This window comes from Formica exsecta, unplaced genomic scaffold, assembly GCF_003651465.1.
Source record: "Formica exsecta isolate Colony F162 unplaced genomic scaffold, ASM365146v1 scaffold222, whole genome shotgun sequence".
NCBI classification, from domain to species: domain Eukaryota; kingdom Metazoa; phylum Arthropoda; class Insecta; order Hymenoptera; family Formicidae; genus Formica; species Formica exsecta.
In genome coordinates, this window is record NW_021849518.1 from 134,319 (window position 1) to 160,919 (window position 26,601).

The 26,601-nt window shown below is 34.6% G+C and overlaps 1 protein-coding gene and 1 long non-coding RNA gene across 2 annotated transcripts in view; one reads left to right on the forward strand and one right to left on the reverse strand.

Annotated features, from left to right (window-relative positions):
* Positions 1 to 26,601, reverse strand: part of LOC115235430 — a 39,657-nt gene that overhangs the window by 4,859 nt on the left and 8,197 nt on the right. The gene's annotated exons all lie outside the window — the stretch shown is intronic.
* The window catches only part of LOC115235427, a 195,402-nt gene continuing 177,657 nt past the window's right edge, over positions 8,857 to 26,601 (forward strand). The window contains exon 1 of the mRNA XM_029807223.1: positions 8,857 to 10,213. The gene's annotated coding sequence lies outside the window, so the exon portion shown is untranslated. The remainder of the gene's footprint in view (positions 10,214 to 26,601) is intronic.

A 26,601-nucleotide genomic window follows, 5' to 3' on the forward strand; every position in this document is an offset into this window, starting at 1 on the left:
TATTGAAATTTATTATATTAAATAACACAAGAAGTTGCATAATGTGTGTGTTAAAATTTCAGGAAAATATATCTATAAAAAGAAAGTTAGTACATGCATAAAAAAGCACATCCTGAAAAAAAAATTCTGGATAAGCTTGTGAGATGCATTTAGTAATGCATTGTATGAAATATTTGATTATTATTACCAATTGTAATAATAATAACAAAATGGTAATAATTATTTAAACATTTCAAAAAAGCAAATTTTGCGTTTAGTTGAGCCTATTAAATTAGCCTATTAACCAAATTATTTCGTCATAATTGTCTATACGTTTAGTTGAAACTATTTCATTAAAGCTCTCGAAAACTTTGACCAAGACTGAATTATTATAACCAATCCTTTTTTTCAGTGCATTTCCGAGTAACAGCTTCTTTTGAACGAAAAAATATTATTATTTTTCAAATGAAAGTACCAAACACACGTTTTGGAAAATGGAAGTTTTATATTTAAAAGGAATTCATTATCTTTAAATATTGCAGAGAAGAGCGTTTATATGGTTTTCTACTATTATCACAATAATTTTCTTTTTGATCAAAGAAATATGTTCTCTGTGTTTTTTTATTTTTCGCCAAAAATTCGATCAGTTCTGTCACCGAGAGTTCCTTCCGACAATTACATCAGCGTTGGTTTTTGATTCGACGCGTGGCGATTCGTATGGGAAAAGCGCGCGATTTACTCATTTCCAAAACTTGCGCCGGGGTTTTAGTATCGCAATTATATCGGGCGTAGGACCCGGAGATTGAGTCAGGGCTCATAACTCTCGTCGGTCGTAACATTCAGCTGCAGGCCGTTCGTTTGGCCGTGCCTGCATTTCATAGGCCGCCAGATGTTACGCGTCTACATATCAGCGTGGCCCACCACTTCACGTGCGCTGTACGTACGTATTCATTACTAAATTACAAGCAATACGAGAGGCGAGGCGATACGACGCGACGCGGCTGTGCGGAACAGAGGCTGGTGCGTTTCAACCGCGAATCGCCGATGGCACCTAAAACAAGGACTAGCAACGTCGACGAGCTCTGTTTGTTCGCCCGCAACGAAAATATTTATAGCCGCAATTCTGCGCATTATTATGTAAGAGCATATTCTACCTTTAACGCTTTTCATTAAGTGAATTAATGAAGTAATAAATAAGCGATATAGATTGGACAGAGCGCACATATGACTACATACATGTGCATATATGTGAGTGTGTGTAGGTAGACAAGATGATAATAATGGAACACGCATATAATTGGTTTATCTAAAATAATCTATAAAAGTTTTTAATTTTTCAATTAATGGATTTAATAATTTTTATAATGGATCTGTTATATGAATTTATACACATATTGAATTACATACATTTTTCTAATTGTCTATATTTCATAAAATTTTTAATTATTATAGTGCATAAGAAGAGATATATATCTATAGAAAAAATATTACAGTTGAATTTCTTCCTTATGAAAGGATATATATTAAATAGACGCATTAAAAATTATAATTATATTTTTAATATATTTTCTTTTAGACTTATTTCAAATTAAAATTTCTCTAATTTTCCATTTAATAAGCATCATTTAATAATCAAAATATCTAAGAATTATTTTGGGGACAAGCGAAATGATAAATTGATTGCTTAACTCTATTTTGGCTTATCTCATTCGAGATAATACCCTCCTCTCACTTGTTTATCGAAAATTACTCGCACAGACACACACACACATTTCTAAAACAATCTCTAAACAATCCAAATTAATTCCAGCGGACGCGCGATGATCGCGTTTTCTGCTCGCGGATAAATCGCGGAGGAAGAGGCTTGAAGCATGGACTTGTAGCGAGCAGATACAAGCGCGGGAACGAGGAAGGGTGGTTTCTAGGGGGTTACATTGTCTGGGGAAGGCGAACACTATTTGCCGGCAAAGTAGATTAGGTCGGTATTGATAGAGACAGAGCGGCGGAAAGAGAGAGGAAGTAATAGACCGATAAGGGTTGAAGGAGGTTGGACGGCGGAGGGGAAAGTAGAGGTAGGATGGATGAAGGCGGGTTCTCTGAGACGGCCAATATAGGATGGGATATAGCAATAGAGTTTCGCTTACGAGGTATAACCGCGTTAGACGGTGCCCTTTGTTGTATCAGTGCGCTGAGGCGCAATTGCCTTAAGTTCTGATCTCACGAGATGTCGGGATGCTGGATGGCGGTCCAGCAAGATGGATAGGATGATTTTTTTCTCTCGAATTTTACGTACGCTCGATCCGAACGAGACCCTCAGGACGATACTCGATCCGGTATAATTTCAATCTTTATCTCTTTAATTGCATTGATTTCTTATAATTTGCTAATAAAACATACTCGTATATTCAATACACAAGACATCCTAGATCAATTGTACTTTTTTATTCAACTATAATTATTTGGCCAATTTTTAGTCTTTCTTTTTCGAAAATAACTTTTAAAATAACTTTTTAAATGACTTTTTTTTTTAGTGTAAGTCAATTTTATTGTTACGTTTTATTCATTGACCTGCTATTCAGATGTACTAACATTATAATGTTTTCAGTAACCAAGAATTATAATTTTTTCGGAGTTTAAAAAAAAAACGTTTTAAACATATAGTTGCATCTTCGAATGCATTTCTTTATTGAATCTAACATTGTTGCGAAATTTTCCCCGCATATCATTTTATTGCACGTGAACCGTAACCTGTGTATATAAAATAACTCGACATCTTTTTTTTTACGATTATACATATATCTCCTTTATATGCTACGGTGTCTTGTTTTTTTTTCTTTTTTTTTTCATTTTTTATCGCACCGTTGCACTTATAGAATGGTACATGCCGTCACGCCTGGCGGGTTAATCAGAATTTTTACGGGCTGACCCGAAACTCGGCGCAATCAACATTAAGCTTTACTGCCGGCTACTAATGTGCCAGTATTGCGATCCATCAGTACGTGGTTGCGTTTTATTATGCGCATCCGCTACATCCGATTCAAACCGGCGCGTATCCGCCTTTAATTCTGTAGTCGATTATTCCTGATTGCTCCTTGATTATCGATACATCTATAAATATTAAGTACGATACTAAATAATTTATCTTTTTTTCGCAAAGTGATTACATTAGCATGATTAGGATTATATGTGATCTTTTTGCTTATATTATATAAATTATTAATTTTATTATCTGTTTCTTTACATTTTTAAAAAAATGTTGTATTAATTATCTTTTATCTCGATATCGTGTATTAAAGGTTGCACCGTATTTGAGATGTTCACTGGTCGCAAGTAACATTTCCCGCAAATGTCAGGTTGAAAGGACAGGTCAAATCGACAACAAAGCCAACAATTATTTATCGCTGAATTTTATAGATTATCGTTTCAGTTAGAAGGGATGACAATTCTGAAAACTATCTTTAGAACCTCTACATAAAAGAAAATAAGAGTTTGTTATTATCTACGAAATATATGTCAGATGTAACTTTAAAATGAAAAGTTTCAGGTGGGGACATTTAATTTTGTAATTCACGGGGATTCCTGATTTAGAGCAGAAAGATCCGTGAATTATTAAACAATGTATGTCTAACTAAAGCTTAGAAGGATATAAATATGTCAGAATTGATCATCTTATTTCTCTGCTTCTCACGTATATTTTATATATATATCTTTAACTCCTTGCACATCCTAATGTTACATCCCTTTTTGCTGTCTGTATGAAGTTACGCACTTTTTTCTCAAGAATTCAAGCAAAAGAAGCGGCGGTTGTTGGTTGCGCGCCGCCCTTCCGTCACGAAGGACTTCGCGAGGGTGTAAGAGAGGGTGGGAGAGAAGCGCGGCGTAGGAGCGTATAATACATAATGTTCTTGCCGCCCCTTAGAATGTACAAGGTTTCGGTTCGTACATCCATCTCCCGCGTCATAAGCACGCCGACTAAAACATCGTCGATTTTTCTTGCATAGGTGTTACGTGTTTTTGATAAATGGCTACCCGCGCGATCTCTCTCCTCCTCCTTCCGCCTTCCCTTCCTCTTTCTCGGCCTTCTTTCGACATCATTGTTCCCGAAACGTACTAATATGCACTTTCCACAACCGCATCCGAAAGGCTGATATTCGCCAGTTTAACAAGAATGTGCTATTCTCTCTTCTTTCTTTCTTATTGTCAGTTTGTCTTTTATTCATTCTTTCGAGTTAAAAAAAAAGACTTTTCGAGAAGCTTGGGAAAAATAATAGATTGCTCGGATGCAAAGATTGCATAAGATTAATATCTATGAAGTCAATTTTTTTCTCCTCTCTTTAGCTAAACTTCTCTATTTTCAATATTACATGTTTATGTTTTACTACAAACTCTATACATTTTTATCTATATTATGTTATATGTTTTTATAATAAAATCTTCAATTAAAATTTTGTTGAAGTCCATATAAAGTTAACTGGAAAATACTATTTGCCATTTATCTTTCATAAAAGAACGAGTGTTAAAATTTTTTTTTTTTAAGAAAAGGATTATCTCAAAATTAGGCGAGAAAATTCGTCATGAAAACATAACACTGTAAACCAAAAATGCCATATAGCAGTCTAAAATTGTATCATAAGTTTATCAGTTATGGATTTATAATAATATTTAAATTTTAATAGTTGAGGGCGATATAATTAAGTTTCGCGTTAAATTCTCATTAAGGAAAATCGACTTGACACTGAAAACTGAGGGAAAACTTCTGTTGTACAAGTTTTTATACCCTATATTTATGATTGAAAGAAGGCGAATATATAAATTTTCTAAGAGAGAGAAAGAGAGAGAAAGAGAGATATCATTGCAATTTTGTCGTTTGATTAAAAGTACTTTTTTATTGGTTATTGATTGGTACTAATATGCCTATTTTGCACGTGTGGCGCGGATGTTATCGATCATTCGCTTTACGACCAATAGGACTTGATGATCGCAGCAGGAGGCTATCCGGGGCGAGGATATCGGCAGGATGAGCAAATGACTGGCGCAGCACGCGATCTTCTATTACTTACCGCGTTAATTGATATTGATGTGACGCAGTCCCTTTCGAGAAAGCTGATCGATATTAATGCGACGCGCCTTATGGCATTAATGAAGAAATAATGCTAGTTACACATTAAATTCGCTTTCCGATATTCTGTTTTTTGTTAATTATTGTATCAATCTCGACCTCTCGATAATACTTTATATAATTCCATTTTTGATAATAGGAAAATATGATGTTAAAAAAATAATCAGCGTTTAAATAATAAAAAAAAGTTGAATCATTATAATTCATAATTAATAAAATAATTGAATTGTTATAATTTACTTATTAAAAAAAAGTTGATCCATTATGTTTTCTCTCAAGAAAATTCACTTCATATCTTATACATTTTAAAGCAACGCCATGTGTCTGGTGTTTCCTCCAAGCCTATACGTATCGTGTAGGCTTGGAGGAAACGAATATATATTTAATCGAATATATATTTAAATATATTCGATGATTTTAGCTATGGATAAATTAAAAAAAAAAAAAAAAAAAACATTCCATGGAATTTTTTCGATCTCCGCGATTTAAACAAGTTGAAGACGAAGATGAAGAAAAAGAATAAAGAGGCGAGAGGTGATAGGTCGGAAGGAACTTATCAAGCGCATCACCTTGTTTCTAGCAATTAGTCATGATCGACGTCACGCGCCGAGTGTTTCTAAAGTCCATCGCGACTAATTGCCGCGAAGGCGACGGCCACGAAGTAGCCATCGGAAATTTGTCAATTGCAGGTAACTTTGGCTCGTTCCGCGCACAGTTTCCTCGCAGATGTTCCTGATAGGCCAAAGTTACGGGCTACGCTTGCGGAGCACCTTACTTCGACGGCCGTTCCCTTGTACACCAATTTCTTTATCCCCCTTGTCTCCTCCCCGCACATACCCCTCACCATCTCACTCTACCTTCTCCCAAGTCACCTCCGTTACTTTCTTTGTTTTCTTTCGCTGTCAAATGTCGCAATCGTAAAATCGATACGCTACACCTACAGCTAAATCCAGAGGGAATTCAGACATAGATTTGAAACCTCAAAAATCAGAAATTATTATCTACTATTATTTTCAGACATGGTTCACTGTAATTTTTATCAAAGAAACTCTCGAGAAAATACTATTATTATATATCTATACATCGTACTATGCATATATTCACTTTACCCATCGGACGATATCTCTTATCATTTTCGGTTACGCTAAAAATTAAACTTACTTTAAAGATGCGTCGATTTTTAAATCGTTTTAATTGTCGATGTTAACATTTAGAGAAATATGACAGTTACGTTAACAAAATTTAAAAAATATAACAGCAAATTTGTTTCGAGTAACGAAAACACCAACTCATTAAGTGTATTGCTACATGGGGAAGTACTTCGAAGATGACAGGAACCATTAGTGAGTAACTAATTGAGGGATTTGAAGGTAAAACCCGGTAAACTCGAGTAACTGACATTTATGCAAATGTCAGTTACCTGATTTTACGTCCGAACCCCTTAATTAAACACAGTTGTCAGATGGCTATTCTAAAAACTTAACTAAAAAGTCGCGAGTCAAAGGAAATCATACATAACTATATGTAATAATTGTATGTAAGTAACAATTACGTCGTTTTTTAATAACTGATTTCGAAATTTGATATAGTGATCTAATATCTTCATTCGTGGATAGACTGAAGATTTTAGTGCCTGTATATTTAAAACAGAATTTAAGAGAGAAATTATTTTTTTATTCCAACCAATTACTTTAATATATGAATAAAATGGAAAAATACGTTTTCATCGTTAGATGTAAAATACATATAATAATTTATTTACGAAACTAAGAGAACTCCTTTGCTTCTCGCATACAATTATTCTTTTAAAAATCTGCAAGCATTTCCATATATATTCTTACATAGATATAATGCAGTATATATACATATATTTCTCCCCCACATCTCTCTCTCTCTCTCTCTCTCTCTCTCAATTCTCTACTGTTCCCATTTAAAAACTGTTTTAAGTCCATTTAAAAACCTCTCTCAAACCCTATTCAAAGCTACACTCCTAGCTGGACACGGTCCGGCAGCGTTTTGCTATTTTCTCAGGACTCTCGCATTGCGCGTCGCGATGCGTCGCATCACGTTGTCGGCCGGATCTCGCGCGTCGGCCACGTGACGTGGCACGTATACGCGAGCGTCGGCAGGCGTCGAGACGCTGCCGGAAAAGGGGCGTCCGCGGCTTTATGCTCCCGTTGGGAATTCCGTTCTCATGCCTCACGGCGTTTCGTTTCACGTCGACGTCCCGCCGCTGTACGTGAAACTACCGTGTCACACATACACGCATGCACGCGCGCGCGCGCACGTTCAAAGCCGCGCTGTCAGACCGGACACGAAACTTTGCTGGATCGCCTGCCGTGATCCGCGAGTCACGTGACGCGATACGCGTGTCAGGATCGGCTCCGCGAGACGATCGCGTGTGCAGATGTATTAGCAGATTGTTGTTGCAATTTAACGTTATGTGATTAGCGTGGTACACGGTACGTGTAGCACTTAGCAAATTGGTTCAAATCAAATGTTAACGGATGTTTGAAGATATTTATGGCACCTCAATTAAAAAATATTTGCATTTGAAAGTATATTTTATATCGTCGAGTTTCTCTCTAGTTTATATAGAAACATATTTTAAAAGAGGCATATATTTGAGAGATAGTGAAGATATAAATAATATAATATATATTTTAAATCTTAAATTTTCGAATTTGGAATGCATAAATTTGTGAAGATTTTTTAAATCTGAGGATATATATCTAAATTTAAAAACATTTGTAGAATAATACGTGTGTATTCGTATTTTCATATAACAATATTTTTATAAATCAAGATACAGTAGAACTTCGTGAATTTTTGCCCTCTGGCGGATAGACAATTTTTGGAAAACAAAAAATAACGAATACTTTTACCACAATATAAACTTCTTAATCTCCATGCATTTGCGCAAATGTAATTGCGTGCCCAAAGTTGTTGTCTAAAAATATTAATATTCGTGAAAGAACACGAGGAAGGAATACTAAAATTAACGCGCGCATGCGAAGACAAATTTAAAGAAATTCTATTGTATAGTAATTTAATCCTTAATTGATGAAATCGTGCTAATGGCAATATCACAAACTTAATATAATTTTTATTTATCAATACGATTTATACAGATTAAATCACGTGCTATTGATTTGTCTAGTTTCAATGGAAACAAACAATACAAATCATCCTATAAATCTAATTCTAGTAAGATTCCAAGAGATAAGATACTAAAAATTGTACACAAAACTCTTGGCTCTTGATAAAAATGGAAATAAAACCGATTAAAAGGATTTTGTTAAAATTACAAGACTCAAAAGACAACATTTTAATCGTATCATCTTATGCACATGTGTAAAGTTTTCTTTACATTATTTACATTGTATTATTATATAACAATGTTTTGTATACCGTGTGGTGTAAAAAAATTCCGTATAGTATCTGATGAGAACTAAATCCGCAAAAAAAAAAAGATCAGATTTAAACATCGCGCAACGAGATCCTTTTGGCAAAGGAGCAGTGTAAATTTTATCGTGAAATTGGAGCGTTATCGCGCATCCAAAGTACGCATACGAGCACTCTCGAATTTAAGGATGCTCGAACAACTGTTGCGTGCATCCTTCGCAGCTTCTTCCGCGTCGTCTCACCTTCCGCTCGACTGCACGCGCAGCATGCGTCGCGACACATCGCAGCCGCGTCGCTCCGGAATATGCGCGGCGGGCTCCCGCGTGCGAGAGGTCGCCGCGGGCGTCGGACACGGGGAACCTGACGTCGGGGCGCGCGACGTCGCGGCGCGGGTGCCGAGCCCCGCGTCGTCAGTTTGCGTCTGTCTAGGGTCGCGACACCTCCACTTCCACGTACTATAGGTACTGCGACTCGCGTCTCCGCTTCGCGTACGCGATTGAATCAACGACGGCAACGACGAGGAACGCCAGCAATCGTATCGCTCAAGATCAAGATCAACGGATCGACAAGTCACGTGCTCGATCTCTGCGAACGTCCTGCGCCGCCGGTCGTTCTCCGTTTTGGCGATCGGCTGGCCTCGAGAAAGTTTGAGAGAATCCTCGAGCTTTTTGAGAGGACCCAAGTATCCTCAGAACTCTCTCGGAATTTTTGAGAATTCTTGGAGAAGTCTGTGAGACACGAGTCGAAACTCTGCGTAACACTTTGAAGAAGCTCGGAGCATCTGAGATATCTCACATAAGTTTAAAGCATTTGCGGACAAGTTTACGAGAGATGGTAAACTGGTCTGTAAAAAGCATGACAAAAGTCGCAAGTTTTTGAAGAACTAGATCCTGTGTAATTTTAAGGTGCGTAAAAGAACAGTCGGGAAGTGTTATCAAGAATCACACCGACAACTTTCAGAAACTTTCAAGAATCTTTGAACATTTTTGTAAATCAGAAATTTTTTAGCGATCTGCGAAGATCTCGAAGGATTTACGAGATTTCAGTTTCAAAACGTCTCGAGGACCGTTCCAAGATTACCGAATAACTTTTTGCATCGCGCAGATTTTTAGTCACGTGGTCGGAGAGTTTTCAAACTTTTAAAAATCTACGCGTTAAATACGTGTGTTGTGTTTTATAACATTCGGGGAAGACTATTTTCAGTTTCGTTTCATGATTCTTTTATAGAATCTGAGAAAAAATTATTCGATCGATGTAAATTTGATTAAAAGTGATCAATATAAAGACTTAACGTAGTGTCTCGCACGTTTTGCGATTTATCAACCGATTATTCAGGACATTTTACAGTATCTCTAACGCAAATTTTCAATCCTGACGAATGTTTCTTTAGAAATCCATTCGAATCTTTGCTGTAGGATATTTTTGCTTCGCGCCTCGAGAATTTTAAAAGTGAAAGAGCTTGACATTTAACTGGCCTTTGGTTATCCTGCCCCATCATGACCCCGAAGAATTATATTTGAAAAGTCTTGAATACGGTAAAAACGACATAAGTGGAATTATCGAAGACCAGTAAGACTTTGAAGTTGATCGATCTGCAGCCAGATATTTTTGAGAAATCGGCAAATTCAATTCAGCGACTGGGGAGACAGAGTTAGATGGATCTGTTTTGATATCCGACAGAATTATTTTCTCTCTACTGCAGTATTTTTGGTGAGTACTGGCAATCTTTAATTATATTTACGTTCAAAATAGAACAAATGTTGAATATCTCTCACCACTTTTAAAAGTTATTTGCTATATATAATATAAATAAAAAAATAGAATATATATAATATTTATATTATTGATATTATTAATATATTAACAATATAAATAAATTTATATATATGAATTATATAAATTTTTAAGAGAAAATATTTTTATGTCTAGAAAAGAGAGATTTTGATTATTTATAAACGAATAATTTATAATTATTTAGCTGATTACGCAATTTTTATATATTTAGGTAAGTGGGTGTTTTGTCTGTTATATAAAGAATCTTCATATTTATATAGATTGTAACTGTTCTAAAATTTAAGGGTTAAAATTGGAAAAATATTTTTCGTTAATCAACGTTCAATCCAAACATTCAAGTACATAAAATCCAAAAACGGATTCATGAATTTTTATCGTGTAATTTATTACATACCCTATGTTACATTCTCGAATATGCATCGCCTGGTATTGTCACTTGTTTCGAGCGACGTAGTGTTTTACATAGTAATAACATAAATATTCAACTATCTGCAAATGTAAATATTTCAAGCACCGCAGTAATAAAATAAATATCCGGATAACGCTTCAAATATATTCGCGGATATACCTATTTAGCCATTCTATAAAAGTTACGACACCAAACGATTCCAAGAAACGTGGATATGGAAAAGCAAAAAGAATATCTATTCGCACATATCAAATCTAAAAATTTCACGTGCACAAAATTCAAACGCATTTACGGATTCGCGAGTTTTAATCGCGTCATTTATTACACATGCCACACGTTATATCTTCGAATATACACCGCATCGTATTGTCGCTTGTTTCAAGCAACGAGTCAGATTACTGCTGAGTGAACTTTACAACTTAATTCTGTTTCGCATCGCGCAGCTGCGAATATCAGTCTACAGTCTACACGATTGCTCGCGAGCTTTACGCGCTTTACTCGCAAAATCTCGGCTCGGCGCGGCTCATACAAAACTTGACGCTAAACTCCCGTATTACCATTGTCGTTTGCTTTCATAGACTAGACTAGACGGGCACCCTCTCGCTGTACTAAAACGCCGGAAAATTCGTTATCAATTTCTGCTTATCGGGACGTGCCGTCGCTCCCGAATAAGGACTCGTTTATCCGCTCGGACGAGCACTGAAAGCGCGCGCGAGGATTAACTTGAAATCAGCGCCGCAGCGTGTACTGATTACGAACAATTGCAATTAAATTCTTTCCACGCTAATGACTGCTGGCACTTGAGCTCCGTGCAAATGATATTTAAATTAGCACGCGTCCCGTATACTAATCAAGTTAAACCTCCTCGCGCCGCGGACGTGCTCTCTTTCTGCCGAATTATTAATTAATGTCGCATTACGATCATATCAACTTCGCGTGAGTTCCGACAAAAATCGGGTACTCGGCCCCAGATTGATCGAATAGCAATTTTCATAATCTTGTTCAAAGTTATCATTAATATTATATTTAAATATTCATATAAATTCTCTCTAAATTTCAATAAGTTTCAAAGATAAGATACAAAGCATGAATAAAGAAATTTTAATATTAACAATCAATTTTATATTTTAATCACACATAATACAACATATAAAACAATTTGATTTTATATGTTATATACTCATTATATACATATATGTATAATTTAAATTGTTTATAAAAAGTTAAAAATTCTTCTAAATTAATTCTTTATTAACTTTATAAAATGTGTTTTATAATGAGCGATTAAAAATGATTGATTTTAATATTTATTCTGAAATTAGAAGATTAGACAGAAATGTTTCACTTAGAATCGGGAACTGTATCAAATTATTTCAGACTATATCGAACTATTTTGGACTCACGTTTCGCGGCCGCTTACGTCAAGGTGAAGAAAATATTTCACGCGGTTTATTAGTAGTATGTTTACGAAATGAGGATGGTTCTTTTAAGAAACCGTTAAACAATTGCGATTGTTTATCCAAGGCCTTCGTAAACGTTGCAGTTGCCCGCCAAACCAACTACTCGCCAATATCTATCCACAAAAATAGTTTTTCAGTAGCCCAAGAAAAATAATCGATCGTGTGAAATCGATGTTAACCAAAAGCTTCGTTTCGCATGCGCATGCAGAAGAAAATTCTCGGAAAAAATCAATAATAATAATCACTTGTATTAAAAAATAGTCGGAGGCAACAAAAATTACTATTAAGCTCTCTCAGAGAATGAGGGTTTTGCGCAAAATATATTTAATTAATTGTGCGCGCCTGCATAATCAAAATTCAGCCTCGATAGATTATCTAAAATAAAAAATAGATTATTTTTATCATTATACTTGTGTATATGGAGCGAACTTTTTTATTTTTCCAGAGAAAATATTAAAATGCAAATAACAGAAACCAAACAATGATACACGATATTTAAAGATTAAGAGATCTCTTATTAATATAATTACTAAAATATTTAATGCTAATGTTTAAAATCCTATTTAATTCAATTTTTTAAAAGAAGATACGATCCATAAAGAATCAATATGCAGATGAAAAACAAACGCGAAATATGAAATAAACGAATAATCCATTTCGTGTTTCTCTTTTTTTATGGAAATACATCAATATAAGCTCATATATGTTCAGAACGTGCTAACAAAGTTTCACATATCTGTCGAATATCAATGGATGGTTTCAAAGCATATTCCAACACAATTGGTTAATCGCAGATATAGAATTTCGCGAAAATGTGTGAATGTGGAGAGTTCACCAATTCTCGATTTCTTGAATTTTTATATAAATGTTTTATAATTTTAGACAATAAATATTGTTAATCTCCTTTCAATAACTGTTGTCGACAAATAGATAAAAGAATGTAACGCTTTTATTACGTATAAAAAATATCAAGATTGTTATAATTTCTTAAAATGTAAAATATATATTACATATGTTTATATATGTATATATTCTGATTACGCATTTTGTGTGACTTATTCCATATAAGATTTGACACATTAATAGTTTTATATTATAATAATAAAATGATTGGGATAATGCAGGTAAAACATACTGCATAGTATATAGATAAATGTAAATGATCTTTCGAGGATCCTCTTAATCTGTGTGAAATATTCGAGAATTCTGTTGATATAGCATAACAGATATTTGTATTTATAATATTATATATGAACTGGAATGACAAATTTCTACATGGAGAACAAAATGCTATAACATAATCTAAATAGTGGTAAACGTAGTTACATTCCAACTGCGCAGAAGTGCATCTCGAATACAGTTGGTCGGCTGCGCAACATTCCGCAATAGCTGCGGTCATTTTGAACACGCTGGGTTAGCCAGGAATGTTAATAGAAAATAGTCGGTGTCTCCAGACTTTAATTATGAGGCGCGAATGGAGATCGCGAGCGAGGGAGTCAGGTAGAATGAGAAGGGAAGGAAAGGAAGGATGGGGTGGAAACGGACTGGCGCAAGAAGGAAGAAGGGTAAGATTCTCCCTCGTGATGTCTCGAATTACAGAGGGTGAAAATCGTGGCGTTTGTTCGACAGAAGCATCGCGTTTACAGCGAAGAAAGTGTTGAGAATTGGCAAGATCTCGGACTATTCGCACGACTATTGGAATAAAATGGCGATCTCGGTAGAATTCTGGGCGTTTTAGAGAAAATACGTCGCGGATGGATAGAAACAGGAAATTCCTGGAAAATGAGGTAAACGCGAGAAAATCCGAAAAATGAAAGATATGAAAAACTAAGGCGAATTGTGGAAAATATTGAGAATGAGAGAAATAGAAGGAGAAGATAGGCGTCATTGATGGAAGCCATCGTAAGTTTCTCCTTCTTTTCTTCGTGCGACTTTAGCCGGATCGATTTTTGAGGGGTTGATCTTCGAAACGAGCCGCTAGTACCGCAACGTTAAATCCGCGATTAAAATGCATTGCGTAAAATCAGAAGGGCGGCCTACGCTCCGTTCCGTTCCTGCGCACCGAGTAAATTACATACCGTCGTCAATCCGGCTCGGATTTCTCCAAAGCCTCGGGTTCACGCCAGACATAGCAAAGCGGAACAAGGGGAAGTAAAATGGTGCAAAGCGCAACGAAGCAAGTGGAGGAAGGAATATAGAAACGTAACATTCCAACAAGAAGCAAAGTAAACTAAAGCCAAGAAGCGAATCAAGAAAAATGAGAAAAGTAAAGTATAATCCAAATATGAGACAAAATAAAGCGAAGCGAAATAAAGGAAGATTAAAAGAAACGAAGCAATGTGCAAAATAAGCTGATGTATAGGAGCACAGAGCAAAAATTAGAGCAAGACAAAATAAATTAAAGAGAAATTGGATGAGGAGAGCAAAGCACGAGGAAAGTAAAGTAAAGCGAAATAATGCGAAGAAAATTAAAAGAAGCGAAGCAACGCAAGGCGAGCATAAAGTAAAAATAGAGCAATATATCTTATAATAGAGCCATATATAGGGTAATAAACTGTAAAATAAAACAAAATATATTGAAGTTGATAAACGACATACAAAAATATGAAAAAGAGGGGAAAAAACTGAAAACTAAAAACAATACAACAATACAATGCAAAACAAGAGAATGTGGTAGATATAATTACATTATATATTATTTCATTAATTCTCAGTATTTCTGTTATCGAAAATATTTTGTGGAAACTAGAATATTGGATTAATTGAATAAAGGATTTAGAGAAGAGATATAAATCTCTTTTATTTTTGATATCGATTACCTATATCAAATAATTTAAATAATATAAAAAATTTACAACAATCAATAACATGATGAAACACGGTATAACGCATGCAAGAAGATTAAAAGAGATTAAATGTTATTGTGCATGTATTAACTAATATAATATGTTATATTTATGCGCTAGTAATTGTTTAACACAATTTTCGAAAATAATCGAGATAATATCTATATTATTTAGACAAATATAAAAGCGTTGTTCCGGGCGCTGATAACATACGCACCTGGCGAGAAAGGGTGGGAAGCGAAATGGCGACAATGAAAATTCGTTATCCGTTGTAAAATGAAATTTACGCGCCGGGCGCGATACAATGGATCATCTCGATCCAAACGTATCGCTTTTTGCAGTCGCGAGCCGAGAATTCGACAATTCCGTTCACAAGCTGCGTGTGAAAGATGTGCCGCGCGGATTTATCCGCGAGCGAGTCGCCACAAAAGCCCCTTTCGCCGCTCTCCCGCGTTTACAATCCAAAATGCGTCGCAAAAATATACTCGCAGCTGCCAGCGTGTTCGATTGAGTTCAAAAGAATCCAAAGATTTAACGGTTTTACGATCCTAGCGACAGTCCGAGATTGTAAAGATGTGATGGACCCAAAGCCTCAGGTATTTAAGGATCTAAAGCTGTGTAACGCGGAGTGATTCGGGAGTAAATCGCTGCAAAGAGCGCCCTTTTATTCATTTCGTTTTTTACACATTGGAATATATCGCAGTAAGTTTGATATACTTGCTATGTAAATGTTCGAGCGTGTCTAAGGATTTAAAGATCTAAGAGAAGACAATGAAATGAAATGTCGATCCTGCACTTTCAAGAGGCCAACAGCATAAATCTCAATATTATATATATCAATATTTATATGATTGATCAATTATAGAATTAAATTTAATCTAATTTTTTCAAGAGTTGCTAAAAAAAATTGTTTTAGAAAAAAAAAAAGATTCGCGATTTGCAAAAATAATCCCACATCTTGTGCCCGTATTTTACGTAAAGCTCTAATTATTATGTACATATATGTATCTTGTGGATTTATGAATCGTATATAATTTCATTGTGTTAAATACACAATGGAATATTTTTACTAAAATATTAATAAAATCAACACAAACATGGCGCGCAAGTCGGTGTGTACAGCTCCTTGGAAAACTGAGTCCATAATTTTAATGTTTTTGCATCTCTTCGTATCTCTTTTCTCTCCCTCTCTCTCTCTCTCTCTTTCACTTTCTCTGCCTTTCTCTCTCTCTCTCTCTCTCTCTCTCTCTCCATAATGATTTTTTTCCGTTCTGTTCCTTTATCATCCAAGAACGGGATGAAAGCTCCGACCGCATGAAAGCGCGCCTTTTTGCCCCGGGAAATAAAAATTACCATGTCAGACATAAACCGCGCTCCCTTTCTCTCGATCTTTTTTTTCACTAACCCTTGCGAATTTTCTTCCATCTCTTCGAACCCCCGCCGTCTCATCACAACCTATTCCTCCACTCTTTACGCCTCACTCTATAAAAGAACAAAATCGCGATGCGGACTGATGCGCTTTATTAGCGTGCACGATCTTTACTTGGAGACGCTGAAAGATAGTATCCTTACGTGATTAAGGATTTGTCAGAAATTTATGAAGTCTCCAAGAATTTTCAGAAATTATACATATATGAGATTTATAATTATCAAAGTAATTAATTATCAAAATATTTTATATTAAAAATAAATTGCGAAAAAGAAGAAATATAACAAATCATTTTTTAAGAAAAGATTTTGCAACATTTGCCAATTAATGTTAAGATCTGTGAGTTTTGTACAGGTACTTTTCCTTTTAATATTTATCTTAATATTCAATTTGGAATAAGCAAAGCTTATTTCTGAATTTGTGAATGCAAAATTAATTGATATTACAGCATGATTTGTAGCCAAATTCAATTTTCCAAATACTTTTGCAAGATAAAATTAGTTGTATCTCTTACTTTTATTATCATTTAATTACTCATTCTTCTATTTAATTTTTTGTTTAAAAATACCAAATTAATGATTTTTTTTTTCTGTCACAGCAAAAACACCATTTGCCTTTTTTCCTGATAGTTGGATTTTATCTTTTTAATGAAGAGTTACGTTGGACATTCGAACTCCTTCAAGAAGGGAATCGAATTTCGACGACGACAGGCGGAGAAATCGGCGGAAGCTTAAAAGCTGTCATTCGCTGGTGCGGTCGCAGCCGAGTGCAAGAAGTGCAACGTCGGCTACGTCTCGCCTCGCATTTACACTGGCGAAAGGAGGATATCCTTTCTCGGTTCGCTAGCAATCGAGTATTCCGAAGGAGTTAAATAATTGCTAACTCCCGTGGAAACTTTCCTACAGGCAGATCGGACACATGAAAGATCGCGGATCAATGACATGGAAAATAGAGGAGGTCAAAAGAATTTCGAAAAGATACGGGAGCATGAGAAAATGAGGGAAAATGAGAAATTGTAAAAATAGAGATCTTTCTGTAATTTAAGATCTTAAAAGATGGGAAATATCAGTTTGGAAAATTGACTAATCAGAAATGTAGAAAGTTTAGAAACTTCTGAGAAAATAATATGAAAACTCAAAGATTGCTAAGTTTTGAGAAGGGAAAAAAATGAGAGAAATTAAACTGTTATATAAAACGAATGTTACATAAAAACATTAGATAGATAAGGAAGATATATATATATAAGCGTAAGAGAAAATTGAAAAAAATGAGAAAATTGAATGATCACAAAGAAGGGAGGTGGAAACAGATAGATGGTGTCGAGATATCGATTATAGCACGTGCGTGCTGCGATACTATTTTATTTGTGCATGTGTGTGTACGCACACGTGTACAAGCAAAACGCATTTCGATGCCTTAGACAGTCGGACAGTTATTGGTACTTAGAAGAAGAGCATCGGAGAACCATAAACTTTGGCGATCGGAGGTTACGGGTTACGGGGACGGTTTAGGGGTTGTACGGGTTCCTGGAAGCGGGAAGGGGGATGTCTCCGCATGCAGGATGCATCTGCATTTAAAGTGGTTGCGCGCTTGCCAGATATTTCGCTGCGAAATCACGTGATGCGTGATTTCTATTGTTTCCTTCCTTCTCTTTCCTTTCGGATCAACGATGTTTCGATATTTCGCTAGACAACATCGGATTCTTGGCTTTCATTGGGATCCAAGATTTTTCCTCGTGGATCGAGGATTTAGATTTCTATTCGTCACGAACATTTCATTGATACAAATTTATGAGGCCTCTTGAAAAAAGTCCAGGCTTTAAAATTCAGGATTTCTAGAATTTTGAGACGATCTAAAATTCGGAATCTTATATCTAGATCTAACGGAATCCAGCGCTTTTAAGATTCAAGATCTCATTCAATCTCAGCGATATTTCAAATCCAAATTCCGAGGAACCGGCGTATTTAAAACTCTTCCTGCGAATAGCGTATATATATATACATATATATATATATATTTTAAATGTCTCAAATTTTAAAGATTAAGGCAGAACAAAAGCAAGTAAAATTTTCAATAAATAATTTGTTATTAAGCATTTTGCTGTAACGTGTGTCATATCTTCATAATATGTAATTTAATTTTATCATCATTAAAAATCAGCGCAAAAAATGCTTCTGTTGTAAAATATTTAAACGTTTTAAATGTTCAAAAATGTATTCGCAGAATTATACTTGTATATGCTTCTGCTTTAAAGTGGAAATGAAGCGGTTAATGTAATTTCGATTTGTATTAAAATCTGATTCAATGGATTCGTTTTTGACTGTGTACGCAGCCTTTTAACTCTGAATAATATATCTCCGAGCCATGGACGGGCATGGCCGGCGCAGAGGGCTCGCTCTCGTGAACGGAAAAAGGCGGCCGGCGGCGATTAAGCTCGAGCGCATCGCTCTCGAAACGGGGTATGAAACGAGACCTGGACGTATCGATGCGCTAAAGTACACTGTAGGATACACGCGTGTGTGAATGGGACGAGGGAAAAATTATCATCGTCCTACGAAAACAGAGTCCGCTCGCTCGCTCGCTCTCTCGCAGATTCTGCGCGCTCGAGATAACTATGCAAATACGTTGGCTCACATTGAGGGCTGACGACGACAAAACCCAAATTCTGACTCCGACAGCGTTAAAGAGAAAGAGACTGAGAGAGAAAGAGAAAAAGAGAGAGAGAGAGAGAGAGAGAGAGAGAGAGAGAGAGAGAGAGAATAAAGGTAATTCGTAGACTGGAGCTGCGGGAACGCAAGAACGGAGATTGAAAAAAGGCTTCATCGTGTTTCGCGCGATATTGTATGGAAAGATGATGAGGGAAAAATGTTGAATAAACGATAATGCTTTTGATAAAAATTCATAGTTAATTGCCAATTGTTAATAATATTTTTCTGATTTTAAAATTTATCTTTACAAACATAAAAATGTATATCGTATGTAAAATTGATAATGCGTCTCTCTTGCGTTATCTCTTCAAAAAAGTTATGACCAAATAATTACATTAAGAACAATTAGAAATTATCATTGCTTTTGATGATGAAGAACTGTTAAAATCTTTTCAAAAAATAGATTTTGGGATATCAATTTAGTAATCATTTTTATTTTCGAATATCATTTACAGCTTGAGATTCTAAATATTTCCCGATATTTTTATTAAAAAAAAAAGAGATTAATCTCTCTCTCTCTCTCTTTTTCAAAAAATTCGTTGCTGAAAAATATAATTCTTTAAATTTCGGATTTTATTTTTATTTTTGTTTGCAAAAGAATTAAAGATCGTTCATCAGCTTGAATAAAGTACAATACTTTTAGGAGACTCGTCGCGTTTCGATTTCTCGCACTACTAGTCCGAGTTTCGATTCTTTGTTGCGCTAGGAGGACGGGGCGGGCGGAGGAAGGTGCACGGAGTGAATTCTGTGTCGCGAAATCGCGGGACCGGCGGATTTTGCGCGCGGGATATGATAAATCGCGCTATAAAATATATCCCGAGGGGGGAGATGGCTCACCCGCGCACCTTGTTGCTCAACCGATGACGCATGGCGTCGCGACACCAACGCGTTTCCAGATTCGCGCATCATTTGTCAGCGGCCAAGCGACACAAAAAAATTCAAAGTCCATTCTTTCTTACGTTCCCTCTATCTGCTCGCGATCGTCGATCATTCGCCAACAATGTCGCTGACCGACGCGTGCCGGAAGTCTCCGATTCGAGTCCCTTCCTTCTCATCCTTTTATTTTTTTTTATTATCGTCAGAGTAGCATTTCTCACGATGATCGAGCGCGCGAAGGATCCACGCTGATTTATACCGCGAATTGAAAGCGTTCTGGTTTGTCGGTTCTTAGAGCTTGCCTCGATATTTCCGATCTTTTCCATTTATATGGGATTTAAGGATAAATGAGTAAAGCGTCTATAATTGTGTGTATTTCCGCGGTGTCACAATCATTGAAAAATATTCAATTCGAAATTTGCAGTTTTATAGATTTAGTAAGATATGATTTTGTTAGTAAGATATGATTGAGAAGAAAAAGTTGAGATAAATGATAGTATTAGTCGTACGTAAAAAATAAACTTATATAAATATGTATCTAATTTAAAAAAAGATAAAACTGTTTAATTCTGCAAAATTATATATATTGTAAATTGTAATAAAGATTACTAATTTTCTACTATTTCTAATATTTAAAATTTTGATGTAAGTAATTCGCATGCATATAAAAATGACAAATGTAGTGAAATAAAAATTTTACTTTTAAAGAAGCTTCTAGAGAACAATCCTTTTTATAGATAATAATCGATTATTAGTATCATGCTATAAAACGATATATATTTTTACTGAACATATTTTCTTTAAAATAATATATTTTTTAAGAAAACTTTTCATGCTTCAATTTTTACAAAGTGTTTATAAATTTCATGTCATAATAAATTTGCAGAAAATTGAGAAACTCGTATAACGTTGGTTATACGAAGTTATGATTTTAAAGTCGGATATGACTTACAGAAACAGCTCGTAATATAAATTCCATACTTAGAAAGAATCAGATTAACATGGGAAAAATGGATGTTAGCATATAACAGGATATGAATATACGGAATATGAAACTGGGAATGTTTCTGATTTTTAAATATCTCTTTCCGTCTTTTTAAATTTCTTGTATTTATCCGAATTAAAGTTACGGATATAAAATTTTATTTTGAAAAATTGTGAAAGAAACAATTTTTGACTACATTTTATTTCTCAATAATTATCTGAAAGTCATTGATATAATAATAATTCACCCGATAAAATATTCTATATATATATTATTTATGACAAAAATATAAAATGAATTGTAGGGAATACGGCAAAATATTTCATACTAAGAAAAATTGAATATAATTTACATATAATTAAAAATAAAATTTTGGCGAATCACCTATCATGTTTTCGAAAATTGGAAAAAATATTAAACTTTTTGTCATATCACAGTTATCAGACCACCGACAAAAAAATTATTTAATTTTTACGCTGTAGTGCAGTTGTATGGAGTACAAGAATTTTCATTACAACAGTAATTAGCGCTTTTTGCGATCTACATGGAAAAGGATGAGGATCGTGACGCTCAACGTATCGCGCGCGAAAAATTTCGCTGGCGCGTATTTCGGCGTCTAACTTTTTACATAGCGTTTTCGCGCGCGACGAAATGGCGTAGTAAATCCTCGTTTCGCGAATTTAGTTCCGGAGCACGAATAATAAAGCGCGGACGTATCTTCGCTCAGCGTTTTGCCGCTGCCGGCAAGTACGAATGCATTTCGAAAAACTGCTTACGCGCCTTGTATGCTCCGTGAGAGTTCGCACGCACCGCACCACCGTTTTGCGCGGCGATGACGTCGGCGTCGCGACGCGAAAAATAATATCTCGAGACAAAGAATCGAAGGTGAAATTATTATCTATTGTTCTACCCTGGTATATCTGGTTAGAAAAATGTAAATATTATTGAACGTTGAAAATCGCATATTTTTTTTTTATTCTAAACTCTTGCGCTCATATTGTCCGACAAATGGGATGTTAATTTTAATATTTAACACGTTGATTGTCATGTGTATACAATTTGGTACAAAGCCGTATATATGATTTTGTATACACATGCATACATTTCCTGATATCTATAATATACCTATGTATGTATATATTCACTTATGTATATATTATACCACTTATATAGAGTATATTGTTTAACGTGACGTGGAATATTAATCCTCTCTTAATAATGATTTTGAGTTTTGTGTTATTTTATAAAGATTGGATTAAAAATAACTATGTTTAGAAACATAAATAAAAAATAATAACGAAATCTTTCTTTAATATTTAAACTTCACTTTCATTCTTTTTCAATATGATTTGCCGAGAATGGGAAATATTACAAATATCCGCAAATTTTTATTCAAAATAAAATACATGTGTGTTTTCTGTAGGAACATTACGTTCGTATCATGGAAAGACTGTCTGAAATGTCAGATACCGTTTAATATAAAGCATGTTTAATTGTATTTATTCGTTTTGTTGTCCGCAGGCAACACGATGCAATAGAAGGTTAGTACATAGAATCCTAATTTAAAAGTTAATTATAAAAATTTTTGATATATTTGATATATATGAAAAAGTCAAAAGAAAAAGATTGCTTAAACAAAAAAAAACAAAAAAAATGAATAAAAAAATTGATTTTAAATTGACCAAAGAATTTGTATGATAGCAAAGAAAAAATAAGTTTTGAAGAAGAGAATTTGCGGAATTCTCTTTATTCGCGCGCGATCGCTTATAAAAACTAAAATTTATTAAACCTTCTGCAGTTTTATTAAGAAAGAAAAAAAAAATTCATCAAAGAATCTATAGGTAAAAAGAAACATGAAACATTATATATGTAATTAAACTGATTATCATCTCGACAAAACAAGCTTTTATAAGCCATAAGCTCACTTCAAATTGAAGTGTTAGACACTTCAATGCTTAATAGGTATCTAAGTTTGAAGTGCTCGATGTGAGGGTAGACTCTCGGAATTGTTTAGATATATCTTCGTAAATTGTTAGAGATTTTCGGAATGTATCGAAAATTTCTTTTCTTAATTATATAATTTGAATTATATAATTTGAATCATTTTAGTTCTTTATAAATCTTAAGAATTCTTTGCATTCTTAATATACATGTATACTACTTGAATGTTACTTAAAACATAGTCACACGCACAATAGAAAGAAATTTTTTTATACAATTTATTCTACTCTTCGATATTTTATTAAAAGAAAAATGTGTGTTTAAATTATTGATTTACAAGTTTTGAGTTTACGTTATTAAACTCTTTAAAAATGAATAAAAAGTTTCACAAGGAGAAACTCGGGTTTCAATAAAGGTCAAACATTTTATAACGTGCCATTTGATGAAGCAACGGGAAACAATTTCTTCATGCAACGCTTTCTCCCCCGTTCCTTCTTAATTTAACAATAACGAGACGCATAATGTAACAGTATCGGAACAACAAGCTTGTTTACGTTTTGTAACAATTTTTCCCCCCGTGTTTTGCGTCGGTTCGTATTTCCGCTTTGCCATAGCCGTCCGCGTAGAACCCGTTCTCCTTGTGCAACACCCTCCTCTGCGTTTTAAACGGAGGAGGGTTAAATTGAAGGGTGCCTTGGCGAAACAGCGCTAATACCACATTCCATCCTCGAAAAAGAAGCACTCAGAACGTACCAGCTCGTGCCACCTTTCACCCTTTCCGCCCCTTTCCCCTTTTTCACTAACCCCTTCTCTAATATGCAGTAAAGAGACTCACGTTCAAACTTTGGGCAGTAATTAATCCTGGAAATTACTCATTTTCGGTGTTGCGCGGGACGAGGTTTTTCCGCTACCGAGAAATACCGCCGACCGGGGCTCATCGTGTCCTTACCAAAATTACCGAATGGTGTCATTAGTTAATATTTAGATATTTTTTAGTGGAATGATATATTCATATATACGTATATAATATATGTACGATAATTAATATTATATTTACTAAATAATTATTATGTCAATAGATTGAATTATTGTAATACGTTTTATTAATCAACGAATGTACGTAGAAAATTAGAATGGTTTGATTAACTAATGATTAATGATTTGGTAAATTTATAATGGTGCAATTATATTACGATTCCCCGGAGACACTTACTATCTAATTTCTTCTACGAACATAAAGATATAATTATAATGTAATTCCCATTCTACGTGATGCATTTCTAATACGCTTATTATACAACTATATCACGATATCATTTAAATATTACAATATAATTATAACACTATCATAATATAACTAAAATACAATCACGATATGATCAAAGCGCAATCATAATATAATTACAAAGTTGTAATTACTAGCGGATCAATTCGTGTCGTTGATTCTAATGCGATTCAATTGTTAAATTCCGTCGCATTCGGTGGAATCGAGTATGTATCGAAATATACGTCACTTGGTATCACAATTAGATACTGATACTGATTTAGCACTAATGCCCAAATGGTAATCATATGATAGCAGTGCCATGAAATTAGAGTACTTATCGATATCATCGATGGTATTATCAAACATTTTCAGATAAGTAACAAATGAAGAGTCGTATAAGTCAATATTGATTAAATTTGCAAATTATATATAATAATAAAATTATCAATTGCCAAAACGTTCAAAACTGAATTATCATGAATTTAACGGATGAAGAATCAGCCATGTGTATTATTTATGTCGTCAAATATTTAAAATGTTCAATAAAAGACGTCACACATAATTAAAATCTATACGTAATTAATGTATTTTATCAAAATAAACAGTATTGATATCATAAATAAAATTTTACATACATAGAGAGAACATTTAATTAATGTTACTAAATATAAAATTTTAAGATTTTAAGTAATATAATAGAAATAATGATATAAAATAATACTAATACTGATATTGATTTCCATTTATTGCATTGTATTTTTAACAAAAGGTAATAAAATTTCATTTCCATTCAGCTATCGGATTTTGTTTATTGCTTCAACCATGAAATTGGAACGTCCACGCAGACAGGAAGTGCAACAACGGCGAGGAAGAAACGCGTACAGAACGAGATTAATAGCTGTGCGGCACGTTAGCATCGCATCGGGATAATTAACATACCGTATTTACATAGACATTAGACAAACAGTTGATTAGAAAGATATAGGCGGCCGAGCGGTCGCCGTTGGCGTGCTGTTGTAAATACAGCTGGTATTCCAGCAGATAGCCTCCGTGATTCATGGGGGACAGCCGCCACACGCGGCGGATCTATAGATCCACCCTCCGATACCGAGACGTCCCACCTATCCACCCTCCGACAACTTCAACCCACCACCCTTCAGGTGCTGGCGCACGCGAACAGTCCATACGTTTCACCTGGATAAGGCGCGTCCGTAATCTATGGATTACCCCGAAGAAGTTAATGAAGGTACCCCCAATGGGAGCGAAGGGCCGAGTCAGTTACCGAAGGAAGTCGTAATTTTGTCGGAAATTTGAAGAAATTATCGGTCAGGAATTATTAGTCCGGGAATAGAGGAGGAAGGTTTATACTGGAACAAACTTGAGCAGGATTAAATAGATCATCGGGTCGCGATAAAAATTTCAATGCATTTTTTATTAAAGATGATATACCTGAATTCTCAAAGGACATGAGAAATGTTAAAAATTTTATTCTAGTGCAGAATATTTAAATTAGTTATATATTCAAATATATCCGAATGTTCAAATATGTCTTCTTTTCCTTTAATTAATATTGACAATTTTATCTTTCTTCTTTTTGACTTTCAACACGAAGATTTCATATCTTATATCTTGGTGACTAAATGAATCAAAAGTCTTGTGAAAGAGAAATAGAGATAAAGAGTTTTTAATTATTATATGAAATATAAAATTTTGATATTTTTACATTTGAAATTTGATTTCAAATTGTCTAACAATTTTTTAATTGTTTAAATATTAAGAACTATCGATTTCTCTATATACTCGAACAACCATCACTTTAATTTTGATTTTTGGTATCTGTAGTTTTAGAACAAAAAACATAATTTATTGTAATAAAAAAAGAGTAAAAAAAGAAACATCAAAAGTTATAATTATTAACAATTGATAGATAATATCAAATTTATTCAAAATTTTATTGATTTAATTTTTGCAAATGTTAGATACTCGATAAATAACAGTTAAAGTTAGAAACGCCGCGATATTACTTTCCGATATCGTCAATAAGTAGACTTAGAGGCAAAACGACAGCTGAAATATTTATGTCGTAAACATACGCACGGACAAAATGCGGCATAGTGGCGGCGCATTATGCGGTTATATACGCGCAGCGATTACTCGACGTAAGACACAAATCCGATACTCCATCATAGTGCAATGCACGCTTGTTCATGGATCCATAAAGGAACGTCGCGATCACGTAAATGATGAAAACTGAGAGGTACGTGCCGTCAGCGACGAACAGTAGATTTTTCAACTCCTCATCAATATATATATATATATATGCGTGTGTTGCAAATGCAAAAATATACTATTCGTGCTTTATTAAAAATTAAATAATAAATAA